Consider the following 24,242-nt stretch of genomic DNA (forward strand, 5'->3'; position numbering starts at 1 on the left):
ATTCCATGTCATTATTTTGTATAACAGTGCATTTACATCAAAAGAACATAGAGCAAGAGCATTCTTTCGTGATCTTTTAGTGTAAACGAAAACTCAGTGTTGTTCAGTATTAGAACATTGCATAGAATCTTTTCGAACGCACTAAGAAGAACGAAAGACTGCTGTACGCCTTTTTACCCTAAATGAATTTGTCGAGCAAATGCTTTCGTAAAGAAAGAGACTACATCAGAAGCTAGAGCAAAAATATACTCTCACTTAAAATAATACAACGCAGGATAATGTAACGAAAGACTGTCATATATTCATTTTACTAAATTATTAAATCTATCTCTTAACCTATGACCGAATAGTATAGGTACCTTCCTTCGTTTCTTGACCACTGCAAAAACTGCTTGATTGCGAACCGATGGTTAATTTTTAATTTTAATATATTTATTACGACTGATCAAAAGCGCTTCATAAAGATCTCTAGTTGAATAAATATATGTTTAAGTTTGAGTTTGAGTTCAACTATTCCGTGATGATGATAATATAATTAAATAGTATATACCACAATTAGATGATCATAGTAAATTAATGTTAACAATATTGTTCTTGTTTCGAATCGAAAAATTCCTATCATTATTTGTTAATCAAATCACGTAAACTTAATTATTCTATTTGTAGTGCTTTATAATAAAATAATTATTATCTTTGTTCTCTGCAGTTTTTTTTTAGACTAAATCTTTCCTTCTTATTTACTTATGTAAGTTATAATTATTGAGAGAAAGGTCTTCGTTCAATTTAGCATAACACATATTTTATTGCTTTCTGCATTTAAAATTAAGGTAGAAAAAAATAGATTCTCAAATCTTCGGATCTACATCCATAGTCCATACTAATATTATAAATGCGAAAGCAGCTCTGTCTGTCTGTCTGTTACTCAATCACGCCTAAACTACTGAACCAATTTGCATGAAATTTGGTATGGAGATATTTTGATACCCGAGAAAGAACATAGGCTACCTATTATTGCGAAATATGTACCACGGGCGAAGCCGGGGCGGACCTCTTGTACGTTATATGGAAAAATAATACCATCAGAATATTAAAGTTGTTATTATTGACATGAAAATTATCAATAAAAATATTGACAATAAAAACATACTGAGTATTATATACTTATTGTGGAAAAAGTTAAATATTATGTTGATGGAAAACTTTGGTTATCACATCTATGTCATTTGAAAAAAAAACATTTGTTACCAACATTGAATGAACTTGAACATTGAATCCAAAAAAACAAAGGATTTATAAATCGATTCAGATATCAATTAAAATATTTATTTTTGAATCTAGTCCATTAAAAACTAAATAACTGTGATCTATAAAATAGTAATTAGTATCTATTAATATAAGCAATTACAAAAATCCTTGAAACAAAATCTAGTTTGCAAGTTGCAACATATAATTTTGAAATTAGAGCCTACAGGCTACAATAATAGACAATGAAAATATTCAAAACAATAGAATAAAGACTATGAACCATAAACACTGCCACAGATTAAATTCCCGCCTTTACGTATTCGGCCCAATTCGGTAGGCCCTGTTGCTAACGTCCTACTTCTAAAAATAGAACGTACATTTCAAATTCAGCGCTGCAGCGACCTACTTCCGCGGCCCTTCTAAACGGTACTGTTCTTCAAGCGCTTGAAAGTAGAGCGGCCTGTAGCACTCAGCGGTTCGAGCGCTTCATAGTTCATAGTATAACTAGACGGGGGTGCGCTTGAAGCGATTGGAGATTTTCCAAGGGGTTGCATTGGATGTGTGTCAAGGGCGCTGCAAGCCACACCCCGGCACTGACATAGCCGCGTTCTAGATAAGAACAAAGAGGTTACGTAAATGCCTTTGTTTTTTACTATGTGTTAGAAAAAGTTGTATTTTTGGCGGGAAGTAGCGAAAAATCATGATACGAACCATGTTTGCATATATGTATTTTTCACTAAAGCGTTAATTTTACATGCATAAGACAATGAATGAATGTTTAGTAAATACTAAATATCCATGTCATGTTTATTTATGAATAAATTTCCTGCTATTATTAAACCTAATACTTAATACCAATATTAATTATTATTAAGCTGAAGAGTTTGTTTGTTTGTTTGTTTGAACGCACTAATCTCGGGAACTACTGGTCCGATTTGAAAAATTCTTTCGGTGTTAGATAGCCCATTTATCGAGGAAGGTTATAGGCTATATTTCATCACGCTACGGGCAACATGAGTGGAGCCACGGGGGTGAAACCGCGCGAAGCAGCTAGTACTTAATATTATGTAGGGTAATTGCGCCTGTTCGCGTCCACTTAGTGCAGTTGGAAAGTTTGAAGGAGAAAATAAAAATGTTCCAGAACAAATTTCAACTCAAAATTTATGTAACATGTTCATTACATAGTCTATTTTAAGATTTACTTTCAATTGTGTTGGAAATATCATGTGGTTTTTATTTATCAAGACAAATAGCAGAATTAGGCGTTTTACCCAGTTCGCGTCCAAAAATTCCAGTTTGCGTCCACCCGTGGACCAGTTCGCGTCCACCAGCTTAGAAAAGGAATTAAGAGTGTATTGGGTGATATTTTATCAGATAAATGCAAATAAAAATTAGATCTTAATAAATTGTTTATTGCACGCCTCATAAGCGAAGCGTTGAGGTGGGTACTACTGTCGCTTCGCGCAAAACATCTGATTTTTCAAACTTAAAATGTCTTTATGTATCATACATTGCACTTGTAAGATAATACATACACACACATATTAAGAAAAAACACTATTTTTAACGTTCATGATATTTTTGATGTCATTTTTGTTATTTAAACTAGTTAAAAAACAGTTTAAAAAAGTTCTGTCTTGGACGTCCGTGTGTCTGTATGTGCGGATCCTTTTTCTTGTTAACACGATAGCGACCGAAATACTTTACTAATCGAATCTTTTTTTTTCTCTTACGCTTGAGTATGCTCAGGAATAGAACCCTTTCATTTTTCAGGGTCTGATTCGATGTGGTTTAATTGTTATTAAATAAACAAAAAAAAACTCGGCTGTTTTTTTTTTTTTTTTTTGAAGTGAATTTTTATATTTTTATTGAAATTGATTCCAGAAGATTACTGGGAACTTTAAAAATTCATTTTGTTACTTTTATTAGTAGGTACGATCCTTATAAGTATTTTAGTGTATTCAACCAACTTAAAAAAGTGTGACTATTTTACAACAATTTGAATATGAATTGTATTATTGTATACAATATCGAAGCTTTTTAAGAAATGTATAAAATACTTTTTTAAGAATTATTATCATACATAATATTATGTTACCGGCAATATATTAAAACCGGCATTGTATGCAATTCTTAGTAAATGTATGTTATTCCGAGAAACAGTCGGAATGAAATAAATTAAATTCGTCACATTACCTACTTATATCTTTAAATCTGAACTTTTCCTAAGTAGCAAACACATTTGCAAATGTGGGTGGTTTTTGGGGTAGCTATTAACCAATATGAGGTCAAAACTAAAATCCAAGATGGCGCCGACGAAAATTTGAAATCTTTTCGTCATGGGTGTCATTTTCATGGTTTTTGGGGTAGCTATTAACGAATATGAGGTCAAAACTAAAATCCAAGATGGCGCCGACAAAAAATTTACATCTTTTCGTCATGGGTGTCATTTTCATGGTTTTTGGGGTAGCTATTAAACAATATGAGGTCAAAATTAAAATTCAAGATGGCGCCGACGAAAATTTTACACATTTTCGTCATGGGTGTCATTTTCATGGTTATTGGGGTAGCTATTAACCAATATGAGGTCAAAACTAAAATCCAAGATGGCGCCGACGAAAATTTTATATATTTTCGTCATGGGTGTCATTTTCATGGTTATTGGGGTATCTATTAACCAATATGAGGTCAAAACTAAAATTCAATATGGCGCCGACGAAAATTTTACATCTTTTTTCTCTTACGCTTGAGTATGCTCAGGAATAGAACCCTTTCATTTTTCAGGGTCTGATTCGATGTGGTTTAATTGTTATTAAATAAACAAAAATAATAATAAATAAATAATTATTAAAAAAAAATTATGAGGCGTGCACTTTTGGATTTTCCAAACTATTTACGAATATAGTTATTTAATAAAAACTGGCCAAATGCGAATGGGACTCGCACACCGAGGGTTCCGTATTAACCTGTTTTTTTTTTCATATGTTTTAACTGTAAATGATTATTTTTTCAATGTTTCCCTTATTTGTGCTATAAGACGTTGCTTCGTACCAAACTTCAAGTGTCTGTGTTCACGTAAAGTACCCTGTAGGTTTTGATTCCCTTGCGAATGTAGAAATTTGCGAAAATTTGCAGCATAAACGGCTGTGTCTTTTGATTGCTTTGGCTTATAAGTTTGATTTTTTCACTGCTTCAAGGGACCGTAGAGTTGAGTATTCAATATAAATTTCAGCTTTATACCTCCACGCGTTACTGAGAAAAAGGGTCTTGACAGAAAGACAGACCGGCAGACGGACATACAGACGGACGGATATCAAAGTGATACTGATGTATGATATGTGATCTACAAGGATTCCGGTTTTTCCTTTTGAGGTTCGGAACCCTAAAATCAACATATTATTAATATAATTCACTGTAAGGAAACTGGAAAAACTTATTTTTATATTTATCTTCTCATCAATAATAGAACTAAAAATTAACAAAAAACAAAGTTACGTTATGTAAATAAATAATAATCAGTTCTATTAAGTTTACCTACCTACCCTATTTTTTAGTTTGTAATGAATTAAATTTCTTTTTTGTTTATAACTATTATTTTCTTAACCACAGACTTATTGACTCTCATTCTCAAAGATACTAGTCTCATTCTTAGAATACCCATTTTAAAATGAAAAAATAGCATAAAAATTAGCTAATTTGAATGAAAATTTTAATTATCAACTTGTAGTCTTAGTCAAAAATTTGCAGCCTATTTTAAATTACATATTTTAACAAACAATTCATTGCTACGTAATGAAAAACAATGTGGACGCAATATGTTCTATTGTTATGCACTATAGGTATAGTTTGCGCCCACCATGGACGCAAAATGGAAGTTGTACAAATTCGGTGTAGTAATTCGCGTCCACCTTATTTTAGCTATTAATTGTAAAATAAATTAGCTGATTTATAATCCATACTATTCCATGTTTTGTTAGCAAAGTAAAGAAACAGTTACATATTCAAAAATTCACATTTAACAATAAGATACTTACCGTCAAACGCGACGCTGCGCACTATTTTTTTCTCAAAATCCCGCGCGTTTTAGCTTTCTCGTTTAATAGCCAAAATTAAATATTTTTTTTAAATAGGATAGGCGGTGCGCAGGCATATTTTGAATATGTGTGCATGTCTCTTATACATTGAGGTATTATCGGAAATTTTTCTTATTACAATTTTACTTAAAGTATACTTATTTTCGTGAATTTTCTAAAAGATATCCGCAAAATGGACGCGAATAGGCATGTGGACGCGAACAGGCGCAATGACCCTAAGTTGGATGAGTTATCTGACTGAATTTTAAAAAAGATCTTTTTTATGCCTTTTTTATTAGTATAGTTACCTAGTTATTAGTTAAAATAACGGAAAATACAGGTATTTATTAATAAATATTTTTAAACCGATAAAAGACCTGTTTAAATCAAAAACACGCTTTTAGTAAAATATTTTTCTAAAATAAATACAAAAAAACTACACATAATTATTACCTACTTAAGTACAAATGAATTATAAAACGTAATTATAAATTATAATGTTCATAGACTAAATTCAACCATAGAATCTAGGTCACTTGCGAAATTACGAAAAAAAAATTACTTTTACTAATTCTTTACCGACTTAAAAATATGTAAAGTACATATACAGTACGTCCGGAATGACTTATACAACATTGAATATGTTATTGTACATACTTAAACAAACATTACAAATGCGAAAGTAACTCTGTCTGTCTGTCTGTTACTCAATCACGCCTAAACTACTGAACCAATTTGCATGAAATTTGGTATGGAGATATTTTGATACCCAAGAAAGGACATAGGCTACCTTTTATTGCGAAATATGTACGACGGGCGAACCCGGGGCGGACCTCTAGTACTTAAATAAAAAAATGTTTTTTAATATGTACATACCTATCTACAAAAATTGTCTAGGTACGGAAAAAAACTTAATTTTTGTGTTGTTATTTTCGTGTTCGTAATACATATTTTACTCTCAATCTCAAGGATAGAAATACATATATATAAGATAATTTTTATAATGAGTCGAAAAGTAAGAAACAAACAATTTCATCTTCTCTATTTATACCTATATGTAATACTAGCTGTGCCCCGCGGTTTTACCCGCTCCGCTCTTATTTGTCTAAGCATGAAGCGATGATATTATATAGCTTACTAGATTTCCGCCCGCGGCTTCGCCCGCGTTTTCAAAGGAAAACCCGCATAGTTCCCGTTCCCGTGGGATTTCCGGGATAAAGCCTATCCTATGTGTTAATACAAGTTATCCTCTTTATGTGTGCTAAATTTCATTGTAATCGGTTTAGTAGTTGTAAAGGACGAGCACACGCAGGCGGTAACGGGGCTCCCCGCGCAGCGGCTCCACGTGTATGGGGCGGAATATTAACGCTGCACGTGGAAGAGAGGCGCACCGCGGTTTCAACGAGGCGCACCGCGGTTTCGCCTATCGCGCTGTACTCAATACGCCACGTGTATTGCGTTTACACGTGGAGGAGGCGTGGCCTAGGCGGCACATACAAGACAGCCGCCGCCGCTTTTGGATGCCGCCGCCGCTTTGAGTCTCGCCGCCTTTTGGATGCCGCCGCCGCTTTGTGCCTCGCCGCCGGGCGGCCGCTTTGAATCTCCCCGCCGGCGACGCATATAAATAGCCCAAATTTTTAAATGGAGTTCAGTTCGAGCAAGTGCTTACTCCAGACCAGTAGCGAATAAGTACTAATAGTGATCAGTTAGAGCAAGTCCTTATTACAGACAAGTAGTTAATAAGTAATAGTGATTAGATATAAATTGTAATTGTAAAAGGAAAATATATGTATGTATGTCGAAGGAAGGGTTTTATTTCGACTACGAACCCCAAAATTATACAGTCCACAACAACGTGTGGTCCTTCGATCGCCGGATAACAACGTGTGGCCCTACGATCGCCGGATAACAACGTGTGATCCAACGAGCGCCGGATACTTCAAGGAAGAAACGCTGCACGTGGAAGACCAGATCCTGCCGAAGAGAGGTACACATCGGCAACGAGCTCACCTTCGAGGGACGAATATCGGCAAACCGGTAACGTTGGTACTAGCCTGCTGGTGTTTTTGATCGTCACCAGGCGAGTCAGGTACCTACCGACGGGGCCGCGCTGTTGGTACTAGTCCAATAAGGTGAGTCGTAAGGTTTTTTACGGGCAGACACGGGCCGCCAGTGGTGACCTAGTGGTACGCGCCGGGAATCAGGGGTGCTGGTCAGCGGAACGAGTCTGCCAGTATAAGCCTGCGGTGCGTCACCTCTTTAGGCATGGTGGTAACCCGCAGCCAGGGTGACGCTGTGGAAGTTGAAGACCGGAGCCAGGAGACAGAGCGTGTGTGGCAAGAACGAATGCGGCGGCTGGTGCTGGACCCGTTGGCATCGCCGTCTGACGCACGCTTGACGTCAGCCACGGACACAATGGAGATCCCGCCGCAACCGCGACGGCATTCGCCAGCGAGATCCGCTAGATCGGTGCGGTCGTCGGCGAGTACGGCGCGGCGGATTAAGGCGGCGGAATTAGAAGCGGCAGAGCGACTCGCCGCTATCCAGAGAAAAGAACTACAAATTGAGAAAGAACTAATAAATAAACGCTTACAGTTCGAGGTGTCCGCCATACAGGAAGACGAGGACCTGCCGGAAGATGCCGTCACCGCGACAGAAGAACGAAACAAGGTGGACGAGTGGCTCCAGTCACATCCTGTGCCGAAGGATGACAGACACCAGAGATCCGAACTAAGAAGAGGAAGATCGCCGACGCCGACCAGACGAACAGGAATAGAGCAGCTGGCGGCGTCCCTAGAGAAGATGGCGCGACCGCGCCTACGCCACGCGGACCTTCCTATATTTTCAGGTGCGATTGAAGAGTGGCTGCCGTTCCGAGCAGCCTACCGGGACACAAGCAGCATGTACCAAGTGTCCGACGCAGAAAACATCCAGCGGCTGCGTACATGCCTGAAGGGGGAAGCAAGGGACGCCGTGGCAGCGCTGCTTCACACTGCTTCATCGCCTGAAGCAGTCATGAAAACCTTGGAGCAGTGCTTCGGGAGGCCCGAGATAATTATCGACAGGGCCATGGAGGACCTGAGGAAGCTGCCGCGACCTGGAGCAGCGGCCAAGGACATCAACAGCTTCGCTGTGAAGGTACAGAACGTGGTATGCATACTTCAAACCATAGATAGGAAAGGGTATTTATACAATCCTATGCTAGCAAGGGAGATATTGGACAAACTAAGTCCGCACCTGCGGTCCAGATGGTGCGACTATGCATATTCACAGGAAGGAACGGCAGATCCGGAAATTGTGGTGCTGTCCCGCTTCCTGATGAGAGAGGCGGACCAGGCGCTCCGCTACACATACGCGCCGACGAGCAGCACTGCGCCAGCGCGCAGAGACACCACGGCAGCAGCGGCAGCAGCAGCAGTGCGACCTGCTCCACCAAGAAGGAAGTCGGCAGTATACGCCATAGTTTCCAGCAGTGGTGATGAAGAGGAGAAGAAAGAAGAGAAGAAAGAAGAGAAGAAAGAAGAGAAGAAAGAAGACTTCTGCCTGTGCTGCGGGCGCGACCACACCATGGTTGCCTGCCCGCGCTACGCCAAGCTGTCGGTGGATGAGCGGTGGGCGCTGGTGAGGGAAAAGGGCGCCTGCTTCAAGTGCGCCACGAAGAGACATCGGCGCATCTACTGTCGAGCGAAACCATGCGGCGTGAACCAGTGCCGCCGCCCGCATCATTCATCACTGCACGACGTAAGAAGAGAAGAGCCTGCTGCGTCGACCGAAGAAACCGTCATGGCGGTTGCTGACCGCGCAACCGCACCGCCCCGCGCCGTCCTGCTGAAGATGTGTCCAGTCACCGTCGTCGGCCCACGGGGGGAGGTATCGACGCACGCACTGCTCGATGAGGGCTCCACCATCACCCTCATTGATGAGGACCTGGCGCAACAGATCGGCGCCGAAGGTCCCGCCACGCCGCTCCGCATCCACGGGGCGAACATGGAGCAGATTGAAGAAGGAAGTCGGCTGGTAACGGTGCAGCTGCGGGGACAGAGCGACGGGACACTACACGACCTGCGCGCCCGCACGATGAAGAAGCTACAGTTGCATCAGCAGTCCATCCCGGGTTCCCTGCTTCGGTACAGACACCTGCGCGACATACCGGAACATGAGGTATGTTACGAACAAGCACGCGCGGGTGTCCTGGTGGGTACCGACCACTGGGAGCATATCGTGACAAGAGAACTTCGGACGGGCGACGCAGACGAACCTGCCGCCTCCAAGACAAATCTCGGCTGGGTGATACATGGGACAACGCCGCGTCGAATGATCGTCGAAAGGGACTGCGTGCTTCACGTCCGAGAACAGCAGCAAGCGGACCTACGGCTACACAACCTGGTGGAAGAACACTTCAAGATAGAATCATTGAACATAGCCAGTAGACCGCGCATTGGTGAAGCCGACCGACGAGCGACGTCAACCGTCGAGATGACTACGAAGAAGACGCCGGGCGGGTATGAAATCGGCCTGCCATGGAAGAGGGATAATGTCCGCATGCCGCCGAGCTACAATGCCGCGCTGCGGAGACTTCTGAAGATTGAAGCCAAGATGGACGCCGCGCCGGAATTCGCAGCCGAGTACACCAAGCAGATGAACAACTTATTTGAGAAAAGGTATGCGGTTCCATGCGATGGCAGTGAAGGCGAGAGCAGCGTGTGCTGGTACCTGCCGCATTTCGCTGTGACCAATCCCAACAAGCCAGGGAAGCAGCGATTGGTTTTCGATGCGGCAGCCAAAAGCCACGGGACTTGTTTAAATGACGAACTGCTTGAGGGCCCAGACTTGCTACTATCACTGCCGGGTATATTATTTCGATTCAGGGAAAAGGCAGTGGCAGTCACGGCAGATATAGAGGAGATGTTCTTACAAGTAAAAATAAGACCCGAAGACCAGCCAGCGCAGCAGTTTTTATGGAGGGGGAGCCGACGCGACACGCCGCCACAGCACTACAAGATGACGTCCATGATATTCGGTGCAGCGAGCTCTCCGTTCATGGCGCATTACATCCGCAATCATAATGCGCAGCAACACGCAGAACAGTATCCAATGGCGTTGGAAGCGATAACGAAGAGCCACTACATGGACGATCTGGTGGTGAGCTACGCCGACGCGGAGGAAGCCAGACAAGCAATCGAAGAAATACGGACGGTGCACGCGGCGGCAGGCTTCAAGCTACGAGGATGGAACGCCAGCGATAGGAGCGTGCTGAGGGACGTGCCACGAGAACTGCACGCCAGCACACCAACGCAGCTGGGAGGAGCGCAGCCAGCCCCGAAGATCCTCGGGCTAATTTGGGACGCCGAGCAAGACGCGCTAGGATTCAACACAGCGATGAACAGGGTACCGGTGGAGGTGCGAGATCGCAAGCGCCCGCCAACCAAGCGCGAAGCATTAAGTGCGGTAATGTCAATTTATGACCCACTAGGCCTCTTAAGTTATTTCACCATCCGTGCTAAAATCATATTGCAGAGCCTGTGGCGCCTCCAGATTTCATGGGACGAACCAATACCCGAAGAAGAGGGCGAGCAGTTTTCGGGCTGGCTGGCGCAGCTGGAAGCGGTCGGCGCGCTACGTTTGCCGCGATGCTACACAACGGACAACGTCGAAGACATCGAGCTGCACGTGCTATGCGACGCCAGTGAACAAGCGTATGCAGCCGTGGCGTACTGGCGTATGCGGCGAACGGACGGCAGCGTACAAGTGAAACTCGTCTCGGCGAAAGCAAAGGTGGCACCACGGCGCGCGCAGACAATCCCGCGCCTAGAGCTGCAGGCAGCGGTGATCGGCGCCAGACTCGCCGATCAGATAAGAAGAGAGCACAGGTATGACATATCTCGTACTTGGTTTTGGACAGACTCATCGACGGTGGTGCACTGGGTGCGCAACGATGCAAAGAGATACACGCCGTTCGTCGCGCATCGCCTCGGTGAGATTGGAGAACTAACACAAAGGGAAGAGTGGCGGTGGCTGCCGACTCATGAAAACGTTGCCGACGACGCCACCCGCCTAAGTTTCACCACGGGACATGATCGATGGTTCCAGGGTCCAGAATTCCTGACAAAGACGGAGGACCAGTGGCCCACGGAGAAGGAACTTCGAGAAACTACGGACGAGGCTGATGTACTGCATGTAAGCGAGCTGCCACGGAAGATGGAATGGCTGCCGGATCCAGAGCGCTTCTCCAAATTCCGCACACTGGTGGGAGCAACGGCAAGGGTGCTCGCATTCATCGACATACGCATCAGACACACGGCGACGAGACTAGAATGTCGCCACCTGGAGCAAGCCGAACGACTGCTGGTGCAGCGCGCACAGAACGACAGCTTTGGAGAAGACATAAAGCGAATCAAGGACGCGCGCCCCATCAGCAGATCCAGTAGACTGTACAAATTGGACCCGGTAATGGAAGACGGCGTGCTGAGAGTAAGGGGCCGCATAAACGCAGCCACGGCACCCGACACAATGAAGAAGCCGGTAATCCTCGACGGCCGGCACAGAATAACCAGACTAATAGTGTTACAGGAACATTGTGCCGCCGGACACGCCAACCGCGAGCGCGTCACCAACGACCTGAGGCAGCGCTACTGGGTCATCCACCTGCGGCCTACAGTGCGCGCCGTGGAGAAGAACTGCGCGCTGTGCCGAGTACGCCGAGCAATGCCGCAGGTCCCAGCCAAAGGGGACTTGCCGCGCGCTCGCCTCGACCCGTTCCACCGACCCTTCACCAACTGCGGGGTCGACTACTTCGGGCCAATGATGGTCAAGATCGGACGAAGAAGAGAGAAGAGATGGGGCGCGCTGTTCACATGCCTGACATCGCGCGCCGTGCACCTGGAGCTCGTCGCATCTCTGTCAACGGACTCAGCCATCATGGCGCTGAGAAGGATGGCAGCTCGCAGAGGGTGGCCTCGTCTGATGTACTCAGACAACGGTACAAACTTCAGGGGCGCCGATCAAGAACTGAAGAAGGCGTACAACGAGTGGGCGCCGGCGCTACAAGAAGAAGCGCTGCGCCACCGGATGGAGTGGCGCTACATACCGCCGGGCGCATCAAGGCGGTGCATGGGAGCGGCTGGTGCGGTCGGTGAAAACCGCGCTCGGCGCGACACTACGGGAGAAGGCGCCGCCAGAAGAGGTGCTGCGGACTCTACTCACCGAGGCGGAGTTCGCGGTGAACGCGAGGCCGCTGACTCACGTGAGCGTGAGCCCAGACGACCCCGAAGCCCTCACGCCCAACCACTTCCTGTTGGGCTCCTCAACGGGACTGCCGACGACGGGGCCGTGCGACGAAGCAGACCGACGGACCTGGCGCGCCAGCCAGGCACTCGCCGACCACTTCTGGCGCCGATGGATCAAGGAGTACCTACCGACGCTCGTGCCACGGGGGGAGGCGCGAAAGGACACGCGACGCCTCGAGGAAGGTGACGTGGTCATTATCGTGGACCACGTCTTGCCGCGCAACACATGGCCCATGGGGGTCGTGGTGCGCGTTCACGCCGGGCCAGACGACGCTGTGCGGGTAGCCGAAGTGAAGACCAAGAGCGGGATCTTCAGACGCCCCGTCAGCAAGCTCGTCGTGATGAAGGAGGCTACGCAAGCTACGCCGGGGGGAGGACTGTAAAGGACGAGCACACGCAGGCGGTAACGGGGCTCCCCGCGCAGCGGCTCCACGTGTATGGGGCGGAATATTAACGCTGCACGTGGAAGAGAGGCGCACCGCGGTTTCAACGAGGCGCACCGCGGTTTCGCCTATCGCGCTGTACTCAATACGCCACGTGTATTGCGTTTACACGTGGAGGAGGCGTGGCCTAGGCGGCACATACAAGACAGCCGCCGCCGCTTTTGGATGCCGCCGCCGCTTTGAGTCTCGCCGCCTTTTGGATGCCGCCGCCGCTTTGTGCCTCGCCGCCGGGCGGCCGCTTTGAATCTCCCCGCCGGCGACGCATATAAATAGCCCAAATTTTTAAATGGAGTTCAGTTCGAGCAAGTGCTTACTCCAGACCAGTAGCGAATAAGTACTAATAGTGATCAGTTAGAGCAAGTCCTTATTACAGACAAGTAGTTAATAAGTAATAGTGATTAGATATAAATTGTAATTGTAAAAGGAAAATATATGTATGTATGTCGAAGGAAGGGTTTTATTTCGACTACGAACCCCAAAATTATACAGTCCACAACAGTAGTATTTGCGTGAAAGAGTAACAAACACACATACACACACACGTATACACACACACATCCTCACAAACATTCGCATTTATAAATTATAATATTAGTAGGATAGTCTTCCTCCATATAAATAGACTGCCAGTAAAATAGATTTTCAAATCGGACCCGTTTTTCCTGAGATTAGCGCGTTCAAGCAAACAAACTCCAGCTTTAGAATATTAGTACATATACTTAGATTAATTAATTATAGACAAAACGCGAAGGTAGGTACCTACTTACTAAAATAATAATAAATATGTACTTAGTTTAAAAAAAACACGCTTAAACTCTAAGACGTTAACAAAATAAAAGCAAACATCCAGATTCCAAATATTTATTTTAAGTAGGTAAGAATTGTGCAAAAATTTATCAACATTGATTTAGCCGTTACTACCTGATGGTTCATGGTACTTATTCTTTGTTAATGTTATCTACGAATTTGCAAATTTTATATTGTGAGGATTTCATATTATTACATAATAATTAATAACTGAAAGTGACCTAAAAACACTGATTACGGCTTATCTTTATATGCAACTTTAATCTATAGGTACTATATTATATTATTATGTACATAGTTAATCAATTTATTATTTCTTAACACCAAAGTACAACAATAGTATAAAAATTACACAATTTAAAACAATGTTTTTTATTATTAGACTACCAACGCAACACGTTTTTTCTCGAATAAAAACTTAAAATTTTAAATATGTATCTTCAGTAATGAATTTATAATGATAATCCATGTTTAAAAAAACTAACTAAGAAAATGCAAAAAATATATAGGTACCTAATATACAGAAAATTCTTTGTGCGTAATAATATTTAATTCTTTGTTTGTAATTATACGTAACATTCTAATTTGAAGACTTAAAGACAATTGAATTTAAAGACAAATACCTATTTGTTTATTATTCGATATCATCTTTAGTAAAAAAACTAAATCTTTAATGTATTCAAAATAAATAATGAGTTAATACATTTATATAATCTTAAAATAACACACAAATCAAGCGGCCGTAAATCTTAATATTCCACAAACGTGGCAACACTATATCGCGGAAGTAGATTCTAAATATATAATTGCGCGATGTTGACAAACATCTATATATCTGTCCTTTTCACGCGTGTGCTATATCATAATATACGCTATCTCGCTCTCGTCTGAAGTGGCCTAGATGAGACGTTGTTCAATTTTCAAACAATGTTCGCGCAAATTTTTATCTAATCTCCTTGTTTTCATAATATCCTAGTAACATGTGGATAACATAGTGCAAAAATGTAAAGGTAGCATTCGGATCTGGGCTGTCGCGACCTGGCAGCCGCGGCCCTGCAGCCGGGAAAATTGTCACTGCTGTGCGGCGCTGCCAGAAGCTTAGGGATAACAGCGTCCGCGACCCGGGCAGCGACTGCCACGCGCAGTAGTCAAACAGCACTCAGTCAAAATAATAGTCAAATATACGAAAGCGAGAACTCGTGAAGAGACTGATAGAGGACGAAGAAGAGGACGATCAAATAATGTTGGTCTTACTATCATCAAAGAGGAATAAAATCGATTTATTTTATCATAACATTATCCTTATAGGTTTTGAGTCGAGGATCGTAAAGTGGTGGATTTTTAGCAATTAATTCAACTAAAAACTCGTCGTTTTCATCGGTAAACGTCGCCAGCAGCGCGACCGTACTGCTCCCGGAGCGGCCCGGCGGCGCTGCCAAAATCGCGAGCAGGTCGCGCCCCTCGGCCGCGCGGCTCGGTCGCTTGCGTCGGACACTATCGCATACAATTCCCTACGAAGCGGTACGCGCGACCACGGTCGCGGCTGCGGGGCAGCGGCTGCCGGGTCGCGACCGCCCAGATCCGAATGCTACCTTAAGAGGTGAACTTTTTGTTAAACGCTTGTTTCTACGTATTAAATATTTAATGTTTTATTTATGAGCTGTTCTTGTCGGTGGGCGTAGCACAAACTACGTTTTATAATTTAAACCTATTTAAATTAAAACGTAATAGACCCTTTTCCTTTGAACCCAATAATATTAAAAATCAGGTAACAGCTGATGTTATTTCAAAATAAACAAATACATAAGTAGCTAAGTGACTAAATTCAGGTAAAAACTCATTAGTTCATTAGTCATTACTCATTACAAACCGAGGAAAAAATATCTAAGGTTAAATAATATTAAAAAAACTTTTTCATACAAGTTATCATAAAAACAATGAAGGGATAGATAACAAAACTAACAATATATCTAACATAATTCGCGCATAAGTACTAGGCATACATAAATGATAAGCATACTAATTAAAAAAAATCAAAACAAAACAATTTTATTTAAGTGTAAACGTACTCTATTGCCAATAAAATAGAGTTCAATGTACAATAACTAAATTGATAAATGTGTTTTTTATACAGTTTTATTAACCGTTGTGCCGTTACCAACTTTCCTTCCATTTATATTGAGCTAAATAAATAACTAATTTTACATATTATTAATTACTAGCGGTCCGCCCCGGCTTCGCCCGTGGTACACGTTTACGTTTTCTCTACATAAAAACCATCCTCGTACTTCAAGGAATATAATAAAAAAAGAATTATCGAAATCGGTTCAGCCGTTCTCGAGTTATGCGCTTACCAACACATTTTGCGATTCATTTTTATATATAAGACTAGCGACCCGCCCCGGCTTCGCACGGGTGCAATGCTGATACTAAATACACTACAGAAAAATTGTAAACGTTGTATAGGTATAAAAATATAGCGGCCCGCTCCGGCCTCCGGCATCGCACGGGTATAAAATACATAGCCGGGCGGCCGCAAACGCTACGTCCTGCAATTTTTAAATCTGTAATATCTTCGAAAATATTCACTTAAATCATACGGTGTAAAGGGCCATATAGATCTATATTAAATGAACAATGTATCCATGGTATTTAATTGGTTAAGGATTAATGCTGTATTGGTTAAAATCGCTTCGAAAATTAGCCATTATTTGTCGTAAAAAGTAAATGACAAAAAAAAGTTATTGTGGGTTATCCATAAGAGATAGACATATACCATCGCGGACTTTTCTGTAGACCTTTTCAATGTGTATAATACTTAGTACATTATTTTGATAAAACTCGTAGGGTTCAGCCTGCGTTTGCAATGTAAGCGGAATAAATGTAATTTTTTACGACATCACATTAGAAACCTCAAAAATAACAGTACTTCTCCACTACTTAATGGATCTTATTATACATATAAACCTTCCTCTTGAATCACTCTATCTATTAAAAAAAACCGCATCAAAATCCGTTGCGTAGTTTCAAAGATTTAAGCGTACAAAGGGACATAGGGACATAGGGACAGGGAAAGCGACTTTGTTTTATACTATGTAGTGATAGTTACAAAATTCTTCTTCTTCTTTCTTAATTTTTTTAAATCATAATAATACTGAAAAATGTACTAACTGAGATTATTTCTAATCAAGCGTTGTCATAATTGATCTAGAATTGGTGTTTTCAGTTGGTAATCGTAGGAATTAAGTTAATTAATTATTTATCAAATTAATGATGAAATTAACAATCCGTAGTTAGCAGTCGTCGAATCCACGTTCAAATCCAATCGGCCTTTGTATGGTAATCGCCTCGTGTCACCACTAAACAAAAACAGCTATTCAAAAACCGACCTTATTCCTGCTAAATACAGTCCTAAATGTAGAATCATAGCACAATCGACCTTGTCGTATTGAAAAATATCAAGGTGACTCGGAAGTGCAATTGATTTTGAACCTTACTATGTAAACATAAAAGTTACGTTCGATCTTATAAATTTTCGACATATGACTTTTTAAAATAACTCGAAATTCGAATGCACTTTTACGTCACAGCTTCCCCCGAGCCCTTCTGACATAGATACGCTGTTGCCGTGCTGAAAATACACGTTTCAAGCTTAAAGTGCTTCAAACTATTCCATAATATATTAAATGGCTTCGTATATCGGGCGCTTAAAACGCTTAACTGTAATCGCGTTCTATTTTCAAACAAAGTGCAGCGCTTGAAGGAATACAGCGTCTAATGAAGGATTGAAAAATAAATCGATGTCGTATTGAAATGGGCGTCGAGTGGTCTGGGCGAGTGTAATGAGTTGACGCAACAGCATAATGAACCTTGGCACGAATTTGCCATACACTTTTATTTTAACAGCACGTTTATCTCACGTGATAACGGTACCAAATGCGATCGATATAGAGATTAGATTACCTTGGAAGGGACTCCCGAAACGTAGGTTAGGTATACAATATACATATTTCATAGACCATAGTCGATGATCTCACTTCCATAGTAATTATGAACGCCTGGTACTTGACCCGTGAATCAGTAGATTTTTTTTTGCTTCTAACTGCGCAGTATCCAGTCCGTTTACGGACGGATTGTTTTGTTTTTGCTACCAAAAAAGTTTAAACTTAAATAAAACATAACTTTTAAAAAATTTTAAAATGTATTACCTATTAATCAATATTCATAATATTGTGAGATACTATCTCACAATATTATATAATATATTGACTATTGTACAAGTCATACGGAAGTATAACATTTAAATTCGTTTCTCAATAAATTTTACCTAATAACGGAAACTGCAAAATATGTTTTTGGCCTTTATATCATTTTTAAAGTTGAAGGATACGCCTGTATAATTAATAAATTTTTACTTTTTACCATAATATAATTTATAAATACATATTGTAATGCTTTGTTTAACGGGAAAGTCTTAGACACGTCGACTAATGATGATATACACGCTCATGTTTTTATCATTAACCAATAGCCGCGTCCAGACCGGCTGAGCGCGGCTCGGGAGCCGCGCTCAGACTTCCTGCTCGCGAGCCGTGGCACCCGAGCTAATTGTGTAAAGTTCCGAGCCGCGCTCGCGAGCCAAGGTGAGCCGGTTTGAGCATTCAGTTTCTCTCCGTATAACGATGGAAAACCACGTATTATTAGATGCTGCGGCGCTTGTGTTGTCTGGATATATCATAAAAAAAAAGAAAAAAGAAACGAAAACTGGATTAAAAAATTGTACCAAAACCGAAATTTTTATTTAAATGATCTGGATCTTTCGAATCCCATAACATTTTGAAGCTTCCGTAAAGTTGTATTAAGCGAATACTGTCTTCTTTATACATTTTTGATTCTGGCTCGCGAGCGTCGTTACGTCCGTCCACACCGGGCGAGCCGCTCGGACTGAGCCGCCTTTGAGCATCGCCAAAAACCGACAACGTATGGCTCGGGGTCGAGCGGCGCTCGGCCGAGCCAACGTGCGCCCGAGGAAGCCCGAGCGCCGTCCACACCGGCCGAGCTATTGGCTCGCGAGCGGGACTCGCGAGCCGCGCTCGGTCGGTCTGGACGCGGCTAATGAATCATGTGTGAAAAGGATATACATAATTGAGAGGGAAAGAACAAATAATAATTACGATCGTTACGAGAAACTCAAATAGGTATGTCGTTTGAAATACGTAATATTATGTAGATTTAATAATATGTGAACCAATTATATATTGTGATTTAGTTTTAATTTAAACTAGCTTTCCGCCTGCGGCTTCGCCCGCGTTTTCAAAAAAAAACCCGCATAGTTCCCGTTCCCGTGGGATTTCCGGGATAAAACCTAGCCTATGTCACTCAGAAATGATGTAGCTTTCCAACAGTGAAAGAATTTTTCAAATCTGCCAAGTAGTTTCGGAGCCTATTCAATTCATACAAACAAACAAACAAACAAAAAATCAAACCTTTCCTCTTTATAATATTTGTATAGATGTATAGATAATGAAATGAATAACTGAATGATAATTATCAGCACAGATAATACAACACTATAAGTACTAAAAGTAAAAAGGTATAGATATGTTACCAACACAACATTCGATTTTCCAACACGGCAAACCAACGCACACACGATAAGACGTCAAAGATGGCATCAACTATCGTGAGCGAAAGGGACAACTGCAGTAAACTGTGGCTAATTAGCCACATTTCAAAGTGCCATTCCCGTAGCGCTAATAATATTATTATATGAAAAATGTCCCGCAACACAAAATGTTTGAAAATGAACAAAGTAGGAGAATTTCAATAAAACCCAGTAAATAAATATTTTGTGGTGGTGTTTCATTACAATTCCTGTGTATATTGTAATAGATAAGATAATCATTTTACCGGAAGGTGTCAACAACCACAGCTTCTAACCACGAAATGTGATATTGTCATAATAATTAACATATTGTATTAAATACCTAACAAAAAATGTATGCGAAAAACTTATGAAGAAAACGTGGTTAAAATTATGTACCTACTTGTAACTTTACACAAAATTATATAGGTTTTCCATTTGTATGTATCCTCATTTCTGAATAAGCTGGGGATTCAATCAAATTAAATAAACTTTTCATATAAAAATGGAAATGAAACGTACCAGGATTGCATAAACGCAGAGCAGTTTACGTATCCAGGTCGACAGCGCAGTGAAAGTATATTTTCATCAATACGCATTCGCGGACGCTACACACACTAGCATAATATATCACCCACACTTGGATAGGTGAACGTTACTTGTATGTGCAATCAATATAAGTGAACTCCTTAAAACCCGCCCCTCCTAGTATGCTAGGTGGTAAACACCCTCCTGGTAACGACAATATATAAAAAATACGTATTTTCTCCACTAGGAATTAAAACCTAGATCTAGCTCTGCTTGATTTATAAAGTCTCCCTGATTACCTATATGAAAGAAAAATAAATTTCAAAAGTTGCAAGTAGCGAGTATGCACATTGTATTTATGACCCAGAAAAACGCAATATGAACCATTTACAAACAATAATAAAATAAGTATTGATCACTGTGAAACCTACAGATCTTCAGGCCCTCATAATTAAGAAAATGTTAACTGTAAAATTGTTCAGTACATTTACTCTAGGCACCTCTAGGTATATTATACAACGAATCGACATTCACTATTTGAAAGAATCAACTACCCCATACAACAAGACCTTTCAAACCTTTTACAAATTCCTTTACACCTCCCCTTACCTCTGCCTCAATCTCCTTATCATCTTCACAGTCTTGAAATAATTTCGTACACTCACCTGTAACAAAAAGGAAATCATTTGTTAGGTAACTATTTAAACTTTCGAGTATAGACTCGAATATCTTAGTAATTCTGCTATCCTAGTAATCTTTTGAAAAATGTAAAAAAAAAGCGGACAAATATTTTTATTTACATTTGTTTAAATGTTGTTCGTATTAAAAAAATATCGAGTAGATATTTAATTAATAAAAAAATTCAAAAGTATATTTCCTTAATTTAATCAAAGGTTATTTTTTTAATTACAATGTCAATTCTCAATAATTTTTGATTTGCAATTCACAAAATACAACAAAAAGACATAACAATAACTTTTACACCAAATGAATAGGAACGGTAAATATTAAAACGTTAGGAACTAAACTTAGCCTCTCAACCTAGGGTCCCGGCTGTAGTCTAGACTTCAATGTCTCAAATTACAGTCAAGATTAGAGGGTTCCCTGTTTCTACGGTAGTATTATAGACATTGTTAGAGCAAGAAAATTTCCTAATGTGAACGTTAAATACAAATAAATTATGTTTAAAAGCGAAAAAATGATCATATACAGTCATAGGCCTAAAAAAAATAGCGACGCATTACAAGTCATCTAATTATTTCATAAATAATTTTACGTAAGTATATAAATTATTATATTTTTTCCAAGTAAACATAATATTTTAGTTACAGGCTACAGCCCACGTTTTTCTATGAAAATCAAATTTTCATTGCGAACAGTAGTTCTTAAAATCCTGAGATTAGCGCATTCAAACAAACAAACTCTCCAGCTTATATAATTAGTATAGATGACCAAATACACAGAAAATCTTAACCATCTTCCCTGTAGGTAACTGAAAGAAGAATTGTTATTACTTATTATGTATGTATTATGAAACCAAAAAAAGCCACTGCTTATTTATGTAGCCTATGTCATTTTGATGATTACAACGGCACCTCATCGAAATCCGTCCAGCGCTTTAGCTGTAGCGTGTGCCAAAGAAACATACATACGAAAAACCTAACCCTCCCCGCGCAGTCGGGTAAACTGTACCATGAAATTCAATGAACCCTCCTGAAAACCTTTGTTGTCTGAACATTGACCTAGGTTCAACTAGACACGGTCTAGACGTCCCTTTTCCTATACCTAAGTACATATATCTACGTAGGAATTGACAGGTACCATCTGTTTTTATTTCCTTCCTATTTAAGAGATTTTTGCATGAAAAATCATATTTTTTTATAGGTTAAGATTTTAAATGTCGTTTACCTATCCTATACCTAATGAATTATATTATACTAGCTTTCCACCCGCAGCTTCGCCCGCGCAGTCAAAGAAAAACCCGCATAGTTCCCATTCCCGTGGGATTTCCGGTATAAAACCTATCCTATTTCCCGGGATAAAAAGTAGCCTATGTCCTTTCTCGGATATCAAAATATCTCTATACCAAATTTCATGCAAATTGGTTCAGTAGTTAAGGCGTGATTGAGTAACAGACAGACAGACAGAGTTACTTTCGCATTTATAATATTAGTATGGATATATCTGCTTTCTTTCCTTCCAATTTAAATAAAACATATATTTTTACTAAAGCATAATCTAATTTTAATACTGCGGGTTAAGGAGACCAAACATTATAACTACTGGTGAAAGATATCACCACAGATATCACGAAATAAGTTTATCAATTTAATATTTGCGCAGACTTCAAATTTTTTTCAACTCTCAAACCAATGAATTTCCCAGATTTTGATGTATATTTTTTTTCTAAATTTTTATCCGTGTTTGACGCACGCAGTTTTGTACGTAATTTTTTTCGAAGCATGTCCAATTCCATATTTTAATTGGTAAATACAAAAAGTTTAGTAAGCATAGAATCCTACTAATATTATAAACGCGAAATTTTGTACGGATGGATGGATGTTTGTTAATCTTTCACGCAAATACTACTGAACCGATAACAATTAATGATATTTTGGTATGTAGGTACCTGAAGACCCAGAATAAGACAGGCTACTTTGTATCCCGGAAATCCCACAGGAACGGGAAGTATGCGGGTTTCCTTGAAAACGCGGGCGAAGTCGCAGGCGGAAATCTATCATCTTATATATTACAACGGTTAATTGGTAACGAATTTTTAGTAATTATAATTATGTACTGCTGTTTTGGAAATTAATCTATGCTAATACATATTATATGTAAAGCTGAAGAGTTTGTTTGTTTGAACGCGCTAATCTCAGGAACTACAGGTCCGATTTGAAAAATTCTTTTGGTGTTAGATAGCCCATTTATCGAGGAAGGCTATATGTATATGATCACGCTAAGACCAACAGGAGTTGAGCACTAGGGGTAAAACCGCAGGACACAGCTAGTCGTAAATAAACAGACACTTTAATTTTGTGCTCATCTAAATATATTATCACTACATAGTATAAAACAAAGTCGCTTTCCCTGTCCCTATGTCCCTTTGTACGCTTAAATCTTTGAAACTACGCAACGGATTTTGATGCGGTTTTTTTTAATAGATAGAGTGATTCAAGAGGAAGGTTTATATGTATAATAAGATCCATTAAGTAGAACAACACTGACGTACTGTTATTTTACAGAAGTACTGTTATTTTTGAGGTTTCTAATGTGATGTCGTAAAAAATTACATTTATTCCGCTTACATTGCAAACGCAGGCTGAACCCTACGAGTTTTATCAAAATAATGTAATAAGTATTATACACATTGAAAAGGTCTACAGAAAAGTCCGCGATAGTATATGTCTATCTCTTATGGATAACCCACAATAACTTTTTTTTGTCATTTACTTTTTACGACAAATAATGGCTAATTTTCGAAGCGATTTTAACCAATACAGCATTAATCCTTAACCAATTAAATACCATGGATACATTGCTCATTTAATATAGATCTATATGGCCCTTTACACCGTATGATTTAAGTGAATATTTTCGAAGATATTACAGATTTAAAAATTGCAGGATGGCGTTTGCGGCCGCCCGGCTATGTATTTTATACCCGTGCGATGCCGGAGGCCGGAGCGGGCCGCTATATTTTTATACCTATACAACGTTCACAATTTTTCTGTAGTGTATTTAGTATCAGCATTGCACCCGTGCGAAGCCGGGGCGGGTCGCTAGTCTTATATATAAAATTCTCGTGTCACAATGTTAGTCTGCATACTCCTCCGAAACGGGTGGACCGATTCTCATGAAATTTTCTGTGCATATCGGGTAAGTCTGAGAATCGGCCAACATCTATTTTTCATATGTACCACGGGCGAAGCCGGGGCGGGCCGCTAATAAAATATAAATATATTAATTACCTAAAGCTGTTAGTTTATTTTTTTATCGTGTGATAATACTGTACTCATTCTGTTATAAAAAAGAGTGAGTGCCGAGTACCTACACGTGTTAGAACAAAATCGTCGCCTTACTCCGTGACGTGACGGATTTGCCATGACGCCTCATTGAAATTTTACTCTCAACGCGCTTATAGAAGTTTTTATTAAAATAAAAGCTAAGCTCACTGTGTAATAAATCCCGATAAGCATATACTATATGTAGGGCA

The 24,242-nt window shown here is 40.6% G+C and overlaps 1 protein-coding gene across 2 annotated transcripts in view; it reads right to left on the reverse strand.

Moving 5' to 3' along the window:
* Positions 1 to 24,242, reverse strand: part of atos (atos homolog atossa) — a 65,123-nt gene that overhangs the window by 18,722 nt on the left and 22,159 nt on the right. Inside the window, exon 1 of one of the 2 annotated variants that reach the window (XM_089712155.1) lies at positions 20,021 to 20,040. The exons of the other annotated variant lie outside the window; for it this stretch is intronic. The gene's annotated coding sequence lies outside the window, so the exon portion shown is untranslated. Of the gene's footprint in view, positions 1 to 20,020; positions 20,041 to 24,242 lie in introns of those variants that run through there. 2 annotated transcript variants of the gene reach the window in all.

Source organism: Colias philodice, chromosome 28, assembly GCF_061535455.1.
Source record: "Colias philodice isolate Cphi_HAF_F1 chromosome 28, ilColPhil1 Martin Lab GWU primary, whole genome shotgun sequence".
In the NCBI taxonomy this organism is placed as follows: Eukaryota; Metazoa; Arthropoda; class Insecta; order Lepidoptera; family Pieridae; genus Colias; species Colias philodice.